The 12,500-nt window shown below is 47.7% G+C and overlaps 1 protein-coding gene across 1 annotated transcript in view; it reads right to left on the bottom strand.

Moving 5' to 3' along the window:
• Window positions 1–12,500, bottom strand: part of LOC139424515 (B-cell lymphoma/leukemia 11A-like) — a 52,560-nt gene that overhangs the window by 15,331 nt on the left and 24,729 nt on the right. The gene's annotated exons all lie outside the window — the stretch shown is intronic.

Genomic DNA, 12,500 nt, shown 5'->3' with positions numbered 1-12,500 from the left:
TTTCTCTGACCCACTAGAACCATTAGAGACAGATGATAGGAGCAGCCAGAACCGGGACTGTGTTTCTCTGACCCACTAGAACCATTAGAGACAGATGATAGGAGCAGCCAGGACTGGGACTGTGTTTCTCTGACCCACTAGAACCATTAGAGACAGATGATAGGAGCAGCCAGGACGGGGACTGTGTTTCTCTGACCCACTAGAACCATTAGAGACAGATGATAGGAGCAGCCAGGCCCGGGACTGTGTTTCTCTGACCCACTAGAACCATTAGAGACAGATGATAGGAGCAGCCAGGACGGGGACTGTGTTTCTCTGACCCACTAGAACCATTAGAGACAGATGATAGGAGCAGCCAGGCCCGGGACTGTGTTTCTCTGACCCACTAGAACCATTAGAGACAGATGATAGGAGCAGCCAGGACGGGGACTGTGTTTCTCTGACCCACTAGAACCATTCGAGACAGATGATAGGAGCAGCCAGGACGGGGACTGTGTTTCTCTGACCCACTAGAACCATTAGAGACAGATGGTTACAGAGGACAAATTCACTGTAGGCACACACTGCACAATAGACAGAGCCGAGAGGGAGAGATAAAAAGGTGTGTCTGTCTGATTGTGTGTGCTTGTGTGTTCTTCTAAGAGCCTCAGTGTGTGTGAATTCCATTCATATATGAGTGTGTGTGTTTACTCTGTGTGTGTGTGTAATGTGTCTGTCCGATGTCCATTTCCTTTCCTGACCCCTGGACCTCTCCATCTCCAGTCGGTTGAACTCTGTTTGAACTGACCAGAAAGGGCATCCATCCATCTACATGACCCCCTGTCTCTCCCTATAGCCCAGTCAGAGGGCTCCGCGCTCGGGCATCTCAGTTCGACTGCCCCTGTAATGGGTCTGGTCTGTTTGTTCTCCCCTGTAGATCATTATATGCTACCTGCTGCTTACTGAGAGCTGTGTGTGTGTGTGTGTGTGTGTGTGTGTGTGTGTGTGTGTGTGTGTGTGTGTGTGTGTGTGTGTGCACGCGTGTGGTCATAAGAAAGACATAATGGTACAGTATATAGACCTCTGGGTCATGAGGTTTAAACCAGTACAGTTAACGAGCCAATTACATAAACATTTGCATTAGACATGGCCTATTATGGACAATTATAATGTCCTTCACATTGTCATTGTTAACAGTTGTGTCCTTAAAGTCAAGCAGAGTGGATGGACAACAGAAAGGAAAGGAGATATCAGGGAAACCCCAGACTGCCGTGTGCCTGTTTCAATACATTATTCTACAGGTACTATAGACGAGAAGACTTAATCAAGTCGGGTTATTTTTGGACGACTTCCCAGGCGGGCTTGGCTGTGTATCTTAGGGCGAGAGAGCAGAGATGAACATGGGCTGAAAGACTAGACGTTAGAGACTAGAGTGGACGTGTCGATTGCTCATTGGAAACGCACACAGCTTTGCTGATATCAGTGAGGGAATAGCTGTAAATAGATGTTTCCCTCCATTTAGTTGTGGATTTCTTTCTAAGGGAGGGGGCCCCTTTGAGCACGCCATGCAGTAGGTCAGCAATCACTCTAGCAACTTTTCACTGGAGGGCCCAGACAGTGTTGAGAGAAGGAGAGAAGAAGAGGAGGAGCGGAGGAGAAGAGGAGAGGGGAGGGTGTTTAGGGTAGGGGGTAGTGGGGGTTAGGGCTAGGGGGCATCTACAGGCAGGGACATGCAGACTGGCGAGGCCACGAGAAGCTGGAAGGCTGGGAGGATACACAACACACACACACACACACATACACACACACTCCCAGCCACACTCACACACACTCCCTCCACTGAGAGAATCCCTCCAGGGTGAGCAAACACTTCTGTCTGTCTGGTTCCGGTGTCTCACTCAATTCAATTCAAAGGGCTTTATTGGCATGGGAAACATAGGTTTACATTGACAAAGAAAGTGAAATAGATCATAAACTAAAGTGGAATAAAAAATAAAATGAACAGTAAACATTACACTCACAAAAGTTTCAAAGAAATAGACACATTTCATATTATTGTCTATATGCAGTTTAGTAATGACGTGCAAATGGTTAAAGTACACAAGGGAAAATAAATAAACATAAATATAGGTTGTATTTACAATGGTGTTTGTTCTTCACTTGTTGCCCTTTTCTTGTGGCAACAGGTCACAAATCTTGCTGCTGTGATGGCACACTGTGGTATTTTCACCCAATAGAAATGGGAGTTTATCAAAATTGGATTTGTTTTCGAATTCTTTGTGGGTCTGTGTAATCTGAGGGAAGTACGTGTCTCTAATATGGTCATATATTTGGCAGTAGGTTAGGAACTCTCTCTCTCTCACACATACTCTCTCTCTCTCACACTCTCTCTCTCTCTCTCTCTCTCTCTCAATCCCTACTCCCTCCTTTCATCTCTCTCTCTCTCTCTCTCTCTATCCCTACTCCCTCCTTTCATCTCTGTTTCTCTTTTCTCTCTCTCTCTCTCTCTCTCTCTCTCTCTCTCACACACTCTCGCACTCTCTCTGTCCCTCTCTCTCTCACTCTGTACCCCTTCACTCATACTTTCTCTCTCTATCTTCTCTCCCTCATGCCAGCATACTCCCCTGTTCCTCCTCCCTCCTTTCTTTCCCAGTATTTTCTTAGATTTATGATAACAGCACTGAGAAGAGTCGGTCTCCCTCCCTCTCGCCGTCTCTCTCTATCTCCTCTTGCTCTGTTTTCCCTCTGGAGCCTCTACTCTTGGCCTCGCCCCACCCTGCCCTCCCAGCCACCTACTCTCCACCTACTCTCCTTCCATCAGGGTTAGGGAGGAGGAGAGAACTATACAGGTGTTTTGTATTTTCCTCCCCCTCTCCATGCCCTCTGATCTAACTCACTTCAATGGAAATCATATTCCAAGAAGACATAAGCTCATACGGGCCTAACCGAATGGACTGGCTCGTTCACAGGACGGAGGGAGAGAGGGGGAGGAAGAGAGGGAGGGGGAGGAAGGCAGGGAGGGAGAGGGGGGAGGAAGAGAGAGAGGGGGAGGAAGGCAGGGAGGGGGGAAGAGAGGGAGGGGGAGGAAGGCAGGCAGGGAGGGAGAGGGGGGGAGGAAGAGAGGGAGGAAGAGGAGGATGAGAGGGAGGGGGGAGGAAGTCAGGGAGGTAGAGAGAGAGAGAGAGAGAGAGAGGGGGGAAGGCGGGGGGAGGATGGCAGGGAGGGAAAGAAAGAGAGGCTGGCCCAACATTTGGCCCAACATTTACTCATGACCAAACAAAGGTTGCTTCAGACACCTTGTTACTGTATGTTTCCCTCGCCCTCTCTGGGCACGTCGAGGCGCGAGACAACCAGTGGCTTGGAAAGGTCATGTGAGCCGCGGCCAATCAGAGGAGCCTGTTCGAGCATGTGACGCCCCAAGGCATTGTGGGGGAATGGGGTAGAATGAAAAAAAATGGGACAGAAGACAACGAGACCAGTGTGTCGGAGGAGTCGCCCGCAGCGTCCTTAAACACGCTACCCATCTGCTGTGTTCCCGACTGTTACACAGTGGTCACAGTGTGGTCAGCTGGTTAAATAGTTCAAGGTCAATCGTCGTCAATAGATGGACTCTGCTGCTGCTCTGCGGTTAAGGTTAGTCCACGGTCAAACTCAACCAGGATAACAACTCTTAGAGACGTAAAGCAGAGACGAGAGAGGTGAGTGTTCGTCTATAATGCAGCAACATAGTAAGTATTTCATTGGACGCAGTAAAGAGTAGGATTTCTTTCCTCTAATTGGGTTTAAATCAAACTGCCTTGAATCACGTCACACCAGAAGTTTATTCCAGAGTAACACCGCACGCGAGGACAACGTCCAATCTCAAGCAGTATGTATGTAGAGATAGCAAGACCAGCATGCTGAGCCCACACAATGTCCCGGTCCCGTCCAACACCCCTACTGCCGTTTGTTCCTAACTAATTCATAAAGCACTTGAGGGAAACGGAGCAAGAACCCGGAAACAAGTTCCAAACGGTATTAATATTGCAAAATCGCCTCCTGTTCAACAAGCCACAACTCCCCCTTCACCCTAGCCCCCCTCCCAGCCCCCCCTCCAAATCATTGACAATAGCAGGAAGAGACACACAGCGCACCTTCGGAAGTGGCCATGCACGCTCGACGCTGACCTACAAACCGTTTTTATAGTGTCGGCTTACGCCAAGACAAGTTCACCGTTCGAACCACGCGTGTCCTTCCCCGCGCTTTCCTTCGCACTCCATTTGAAAGCCCACTTCCTGTGAAGAGGAGTGCGGGAGAAGAGGGAGGACAAGGAGGGGTGGAAAGGAGGGGTGCATGAGAAGCAGTAAACGCCTCACATGTAACGTTGACCCTCAATAACAGTCTGTAAGATGGATGGGCCATACGCTTGGCGAAGGCAGCCCACGCTCCCCACTACTCTTCATCTCAGGGCCTTGCCGTACCAGATTCCATGCAGTCTCTCTCTTAATTAGACACATGTGGTCTAAGACTCTAATCTATGCCATGCCACAGTACTGTGTAGACTAGAGCAGAGCAGGGCTCAAACTCACCAAGCGCCTGATCTGGGATCAGGTCCCCTCCTCTTATTCATCATGACGGAAAAGTCAAACCTGATCCTAGATCAGAACTCTTATTCAGAGACGCTTTGTTGAATACAGGCCCTGGGCAGAGCCAGGGAGGAGAAAGGGAGGGGCGCTAGGACCCTTGGAGTTGAAATGGCCCACCGTCACCACCTCTCTCATTTCTACCACAGCCTGGCCTGAAGTGGGTCTGCTTTGTATAAGCAGATGTATTTGATAGACGTTATTTTGTGATTTGGCTAAGAGTCACAGCACTACATTTTGAAAGCCCAAATTCACTAAACATGTTGGTATTCACCTCGGGTTACAGCCTGTTTTCAGCTAAATACAGTACATTGAATGCGATGCTACCGAGCTACGTGGAATCTAGCCAGGCTATTCCCAGAGAGTCCCTTCTCCTCAGTCCTCATGCATAGGCATACTATAACACTAACACCAATGAGTTCATAAGAATTAAATAGGTAGCCCCACCAGCCTGGAAGTTGGTTCCCTGTAGCCAGCTGGAGCCTATACATGGTAATTTTAACAAGGCTCGGGCCTAAGATCTCAAACCATGCTGGAATAATACCTGTGAACCCGTGCCAACAATCTGTCCCAAGGCCCTATAGATAACCACAAGGCAGAGAAGTGTATAGCAGTATTGCAGCCCAGAACTAATCGAGGGCAGAGGGGACGAGAGGAGGGGGCGAGAGAGAGGGTCGAGAGAGAGGGGTGAGAGAGAGGTCCGAGAGAGAGGGCAGAGAGAGAGGTCCGAGAGAGAGGGCAGAGAGAGGGGGTCGAGGGGTAGGAAAGGGGGACACAATATTGATAAACTCCCATATCTATTGGGTGAAATATCACAGTAGCAAGATTTGTGACCTGTTGCCACAATAAAAGGGCAACCAGAGAAGCACAAACACCATTGTAAATACAACCCATGTGTATGTTCATTTATTTTCCCTTGCGTACTTTAACTATTTGCACATAATATGACATTTGAAATGTCTTTATTCTTTTGGAACTTTTGTGAGAGTAGTGTTTATTGTACATTTTTATGTTAACATATGTTTCCCATGCCAATAAAGCCCTTAAATTGAATTGAATTGAGAGAGAGGCTCCCCTAGCCCAGTGACTCTGACTCAAGCATTCAACGGTCAACAGTTAAATCCAAAACAGACAAAGAATTCCTTATCTTTTTCGTTACATGCCATCTCACACATTTTCTGTTTATACATTCCCCCCCGTTCGGTGAGGGGAGGGAGGGTTTGAAGGCAGGAGAGAGAGAGGGAGGGTTTGAAGGCAGGAGAGAGAGAGGGAGGGAGAGCAGGAGTTCTAGAAGAGAAGCTATGTTCCTTTAGTGACAACTGGATTTATACACAGACAGCTGCAACGAGCAGGATACCCACACAGCACTGTCCAGCCATACTCTTTAGCACACACATAGACAGGAGTGCACTGACACACGCACACACGCACACGCACACGCACACACACACACACACACATGCGCACACACACACGCACGCACACACATGCGCACACACACATGCACACACACACATGCGCAAACACACACGCACGCACACACACGCACACACACAGGACCCACAAACTCACTGACAGACATTCCACACAGGCACTGGGCAAGACGGCACACAAACGTGGCCCCGCCGCGGGGCCAGAGTTGGATCAAAACATCATTTTGAAAGATGTCCAATGACTTCTGAGTTGTGGATACATTTTCAGCGAGTGAGCAGAGCGAGTATCGGCTTGAATTTTCTCTCCCCTTTTGCCAATGCCCACAGCGTGAGGAAACTGGGATGTGCAGCGACTAAAGAGGGTACGGCGGACTGTCAACGTTGTCTGGAACAGAGAAGAACAGCTAGGGAGAAGATTTATGTGGCAGATGTTTGTGCCCTAGCTGTTCTCTAGCAGACAATAAAACTTAATTGACAGAGAGAGTGAGAGAGCGCCATGTTTAAACAGTGGAGAGTGGGGCCTCACAATGGAACATTGAAGCAATGTGGTACCACATGAGATGTATCAATTGTCATTGGCAGTAGAAAAATGATACACATGTACAGTGAAGCCTAACGTGTACATCTACAGACAACCAGTGCCAGTGCAAATCAACAGTACACTCTGAAAAAGGTGCTATCCAGACTCTAAAAGGGTTATCTGGCAGTCCCCATAAGAGGACCCTTTGAAGAACCCTTTTTGGTTCCAGGTAGAACCCTTTCCCCAGAGGGTTCTACATGGAAACTGAAAGTTCTACCTGGAACCAAAATGGGTTCTACCTGGAACCAAAAAGGCTTATCCTATGGGGACAGCTGAACCCTTTTGGGAACTCTTTTTCTAAGCGTGTACCCGTTTCAGAGGGCCTGCGTCACACTAGGGGAAACTACCAGCACTCATGCCACACGAGTCAAGTCACACACACTTTGACACACACACTCCGACACCCCTCTGGTGTCACCCCTAACGGCTACAGCTCTGTCACACTTTCGGGCTACACTGATCCCCCATGCGCCCCCCGTTAACGGCGGCCACTCATGTTCCCACGGCGAGAGGGGAATTGACGGCTTCTCAGAGACGCCGGCTCCCCAGGTCGACGACCTTGACTGCCTCGCCGCGTTGTGTTGCATTCTGGGAAGATGAACTAAACATACTCAGAAGGTGAACTGTAACTGGGCTCGGGTTTATGCTGGGTCAAGACGTATACCCTATACTGGTCTCTAAGCCTGATATGATGCTCAGGAGAAATACTGGTGGAAATGAGAGATGAGAAACTTGCTCAGCGACTTGTTCAGAAATAGGGCGACGGGCGTAATCATTTCTGATGGACACCTTTACAGAAAGAGATTGTAGAAGAGGATGAACAGATATAATGAGTTTGCTTAGAAAAAAAAGTCAAGCCTATACAATTTATAATGATTGTTGTATGGCAAGAGTCAAGGTGTTAAAATAAGAAGGGAGGTAGTGGGAAATAGGGGATAGTATATACTATTTTTGAGAGAGGGCAGAGGGAGAAAAAATGAAAAACAAAAGAGTGTTGTTGGACAGAAACACAGACAGACAGACAGACAGCGTTAGCCACAACAGACAACTAGAGAGCCCATCCTTGAGGGGTGCTAGATTACATTAGCGCCAGCTGCTTCCTTTGTGTGGTTTTACGGTTAGGGCCCGAAAAGCTGCTAAAATGTCACTTCATCTGCTCCAGAAACCCAAGTGTCAGCCACTGAAATGGGGGCTAAAAGCACCACTCTCAGATAACTAAAGGGAGAATACGCTAATAATAGCTGCCCACAGCTTCTCAGGCAGTCCATAGGCAAAGCCGCGACCGGGCATCCATTTTGTGTAAGCAAAGTAGGTGGCGTTTTAGTGCATAGGAAACTGGCTGCCCCTGTGTGCGACTGGCCATTGGTAGAGCCCTAATGGTGGTGGTGGTCAGAGCCACCAGAGAACCAGACAGCTTCCCCACCTCTCCCCCTGGTCTGTTCATCCTCTAGTGATTAGCCTATGCTAATACCCACCACTTTCTTCTAAGCCACCGGCGGGACCGCTACCCAACAACAGCTGTGGGCACTTTGGCTTTAAATTAAGCGGGGAGATATGGGGGGGGGGGGTCAGGTAGTATGAACACCAACAATGAAATCCTTGTAAAACTGAACAAAATTCCAGCAAACTTGATATACACAAATGTGTGTGCCTGCATTTGGCATGTGTGTGTGTGAGACAGATAAAGAGAGTAAGAGAGGCCCCTCTGCGCCTCTGCGCCGACCCTCAGATCCAGACAGGGACGACGGAATATAGGGGGAGGAGGATACGTGGTGAGGGATAGGGAGGATGGGGGGGGTGGGGGGGGGGGGGGTGTTAGCCGGGGGAAGGCCAGTCAGTCCAGTCGGTCGGTGGGGTGGAGGAGGGGCAGAGAGGGGGGAGGGAGGCACCGTCCATCAGTGGTCTGGGAGAGATTTTCACTTCCAAAATGTTTGCAGGGAACACATACATCCTACCACACAGTGAGACCTTGGCTGGAGCTGCACTGATGAGGGGAGAGGGGGTCTGGTATCTCTCTCACACAGCTCTCGCCTTAACATCGTCCTCTACACTAAAGATACTGAGTTCTCACCGGACTGACTGAAGAGACTGACTGAAAGATTTTTCTATCTAAATATTATTGGAGCTATGTAAAGAATAGTGTACTGTTAAATAAGAGAGAGAGAGAGAGAGAGAGAGAGAGAGAGAGAGAGAGAGAGAGAGAGAGGGTTGTGCTTGCCTACCAGTTTATTGTACCTTGGTTTCAGTTTCCAAGGAGTTAGATGTGTTGACTTAAGCTCCTACACTACTTGTTGGAACAGGAGTCGAGAATGAGAGGGAGAGAGAGAGAGCGAGAGATCGAGAGAGAGAAATTGGGAGGAGAGACACGCTAAAGCAAATGAACCTTTTAAATTCGAGAGAGTCGCCCTCCTTGGACTCCGAGGTTGGATCCAGAGTGGCACCAGATGATGAGAGACAAATCACTGGCCTTATTACCAACCAGCAGTCTGTCCCTCCAACGTCGCACATGGCACTAGTGTGAACGTCTGGGGAAGGACGGGGCATGTACAGCATGAACAATGCTGCCCAGCACAGCACAGCGGCACAGACCAGCCAGTTTCTCATAGAAAAGTTTATGTATCAAAGCATAAAAACATTTCTCTGGCACTTTGACCCTATAGGATAAGGGTTGTAGTAAAGGTGATTGGCTGACGCATCCCCTTGGCTGATAACACAATGCTGCCTGGCTGGTCAAGAGGACAAGTGATTTGTTGCAACAAAAGAGCCAAGAACCGGATCAACAGGAAGGAGAGGGGGAAAATAGCCAAAACCGCTAGAGAGAGAGAGTACAGTGGTCACCTTGGAAACTTCAGAGGCTTCCTGTCTGCGATGGTGTCTATGATGACATCTGGGCTACAAGTTAAACACACATCAAGGTCAAGGAAACGTGGGAGTCTGTCCAGACCATAGCACCTCTGACAGGTCCGAAAGGCTGCTACAATTGTTCTCAGACCAGTTCTAAAACCTGTTTACCAGATATGAAAGGTCTGCATGGCAGCTTAAACTGTTCTGAGACACAGGCCTTTTAAGATGATTTAGAAGGGAAAGTGCAGGGGTGATTTAGGGTTGGCATTTTTTTCTCACTTTACCTTCATTTTTTATCAGTTTGAGGTACATATTAAGCTAGTTACATTGTAATAAACTTCTCATAGTCCATTTTCCCAGAAATCACACTAAATCAAACCACATTTAACTCAGTCAAACTCCAGTGAAGTCCAGCTACAGTCATAACATAATCCTGACATCACATCACGGCCTGGTTGCTACTGTGACCCCATTAACAAGTAGGTTACCATGGGGACATCTTAGCCCTGAGATAAACAACAATACCACGTCTGAAAACATCCAGACCTCATCTCTCTCTCTCTCTCTCTCTGTCTCTCTCTCTCTCTCTCTCTCCCTCCCTCCCTCCCTCCCTCCCTCCCTCCCTCCCTCCCTCCCTCCCTCCCTCCCTCCCTCCCTCCCTCCCTCCCTCCCTCATGCATAATGTATTATAATGTATCCAGTACAAGGATGTGGGAACACGGCAGTTCCACAGAGTCTTCTGCCTTTCTCAGTCGGATGTCACGCGAATGGGTCCATGAACCCTACGAACTCTCACTCCTTCTCTCACCCTCTCTCTCTCTCTGGTCTTTCTACACTCTTAGAGAAAAGTTGCTATCTTGAACCTAAAAGGGTTCTTCGGCTGTCCCCATAGGAGAACCCTTTGAAGAACCCCTTTTGGTTCCAGGTAGGGTTCTCCTATGGGGACAGCCAAAGAAACCTTTTGGGAACCCTTTTTATCTAAGAGTGTATCCCTCCCTCTTCTCCCTATCTCTCCATGCTATGTCTCTGTCTCTCTGTCCCTCTCTCTCTCTCTCTCTTTCTCTCTCACTTTCCCTCTCTCTCCCTCTATCCCACCCTTCATTCCTCTCCCTTTCTCTCCCCACCAGACACATGGCCGGAGAGAGCAGACAGCCATCTGGGAGTGGTGGCCGGCTTTGTCTGGGTCCATCACCCCCCCCCAAAAAAAACACCCCTCACCCACTCACCATTACTATCCCCAAATGTGAAATTCTCTTCTCATACAATCTGCACATATACATATGCAAATGTGTGTGTGAGTGTGTTTGTGTGGAGGGGGGGGGGGTCGCTAAGAGCAGCCGTCATCACACACAGTGAGAGACGAGAGATATTCATCCGATATCTTCACGCCAAACTAACACCCGATGCATGTGCCGCTCAAGAAAATAAAGAAGTATGTTTGAGAGAAAGAGAAGGAGAGAAAGAGAGAGCGAGAGCTCATGTTTAAAGAAGAGGGGAAAGACAAGAAGAACCTGCCCATATAGAAAGAGAGTAATGGTCGGAAATTTGTATCATGTAGTAACCAAAAAAGTGTTAAACAAATTAAAATATATTTTATATTTGAGATTCTTCAAAGTAGCCAGCCACTCTTTGCTTGATGACGGCTTTGCACACTCTTGGCATTCTTTCAACCAGCTTCATGAGGTAGTCACCTGGAATGCATTTAAATTAAAAGGTGTGTCTTGTTAAAAGTTAATTTGTGCAACTTCTTTCGATCTTAATGCATTTGAGCCAATCAATTATGACAAGGTAGGGGTGGTTAACAAAATATTTGGTAAAATACCAAGTCCATATTATGGCAAGACCAGCTCAAATAAGCAAAGAGAAATGACAGTCCGTCAATCCGGAAAATTTCAAGAACATTGAAAGTTTCTTCAAGTGCATCAAGAGCTATGATGAAACTGGCTCTCATGAGGACCACCACAGGAAAGGAAGACCCATAGTTACCTCTGCTGCAGAGGATGAGAAGATTTGCTTGGATTAAGAAACACGAGCAATGGACATTAGACCGGTGAAAATCTGTCCTTCGGTCTGATGAGTCCAAATGTGAGGTTTTTGGTTCCAACCTCTGTGTCTTTGTGAGATGCAGAGTAGGTGAACGGATGATCTCCACGTGTGTGGTTCCCACCGTGAAGCATGGAGGAGGAGGTGCAGTGTGGGGGTGCTTTGCTGGTGACACTGACGGTGATGTATGAAGAATTCAAGAAACACTTAACCAGCATGGCTACCACAGCATTCTGCAGCGATGCGCTTAGTGGGACTATAATTTGTTTTTCAACAGGACAATAACCCAAAACACACCTCCAGGCTGTGTAAGGGCTATTTGACCAAGAAGGACAGTGATGGAGTGCTGCATCAGATGACCTGGCCTCCACAATCACCCGACCTCAACCCAATTAAGATGGTTTGGGATGAGTTGGACTGCAGAGTGAAGGAAAAGCAGCCAACAAGTTCTCAGCATATGTGGGAACTGCTTCAAGACTGTTGGAAATGCATTCCAGGTGAAGCTGGTTGAGAGAACGCCAAGAGTGTGCAAAGCTGTCATCAAGGCAAAGCGTGGCTACTTTGAAGAAATTTGTTTAACACTTTTTTGGTTACTACACAATTCCATTTGTGTTATTTCATAGTTTTAATGTCTTCACTATTATTCTACAATGTAGAAAATAGTAAAAAATTAAGAAAAACCCTTGAATGAGTAGGTGTTCTTAAACTTTTGACGGGTACTGTATATCCACAGTTTCCCTCTGGCACATGAGGAATGAGGAAGGAATTTCTTCATAAATATGCAAAAAGAATTGATCAATGAAAGCTACTTGGATCAAGGTGTTTCAACAACACCCACCATCTCCCCGAAGGATCCCATAGAGAATGGCCACGATGGGAAAGAAACACATCTTTTCATAGATCAGACATGAATACCTCAATGAATATTTCATTCGAAAAAATGCCTTAAGACAATGAAATAGTCCATTGATTAGTTGGTGGGGTGGTTTGTCCAAAAGG

This window comes from Oncorhynchus clarkii, chromosome 13, assembly GCF_045791955.1.
Source record: "Oncorhynchus clarkii lewisi isolate Uvic-CL-2024 chromosome 13, UVic_Ocla_1.0, whole genome shotgun sequence".
Taxonomy (NCBI): domain Eukaryota; kingdom Metazoa; phylum Chordata; class Actinopteri; order Salmoniformes; family Salmonidae; genus Oncorhynchus; species Oncorhynchus clarkii.
This window is presented reverse-complemented; position numbering and strand designations above follow the sequence as displayed.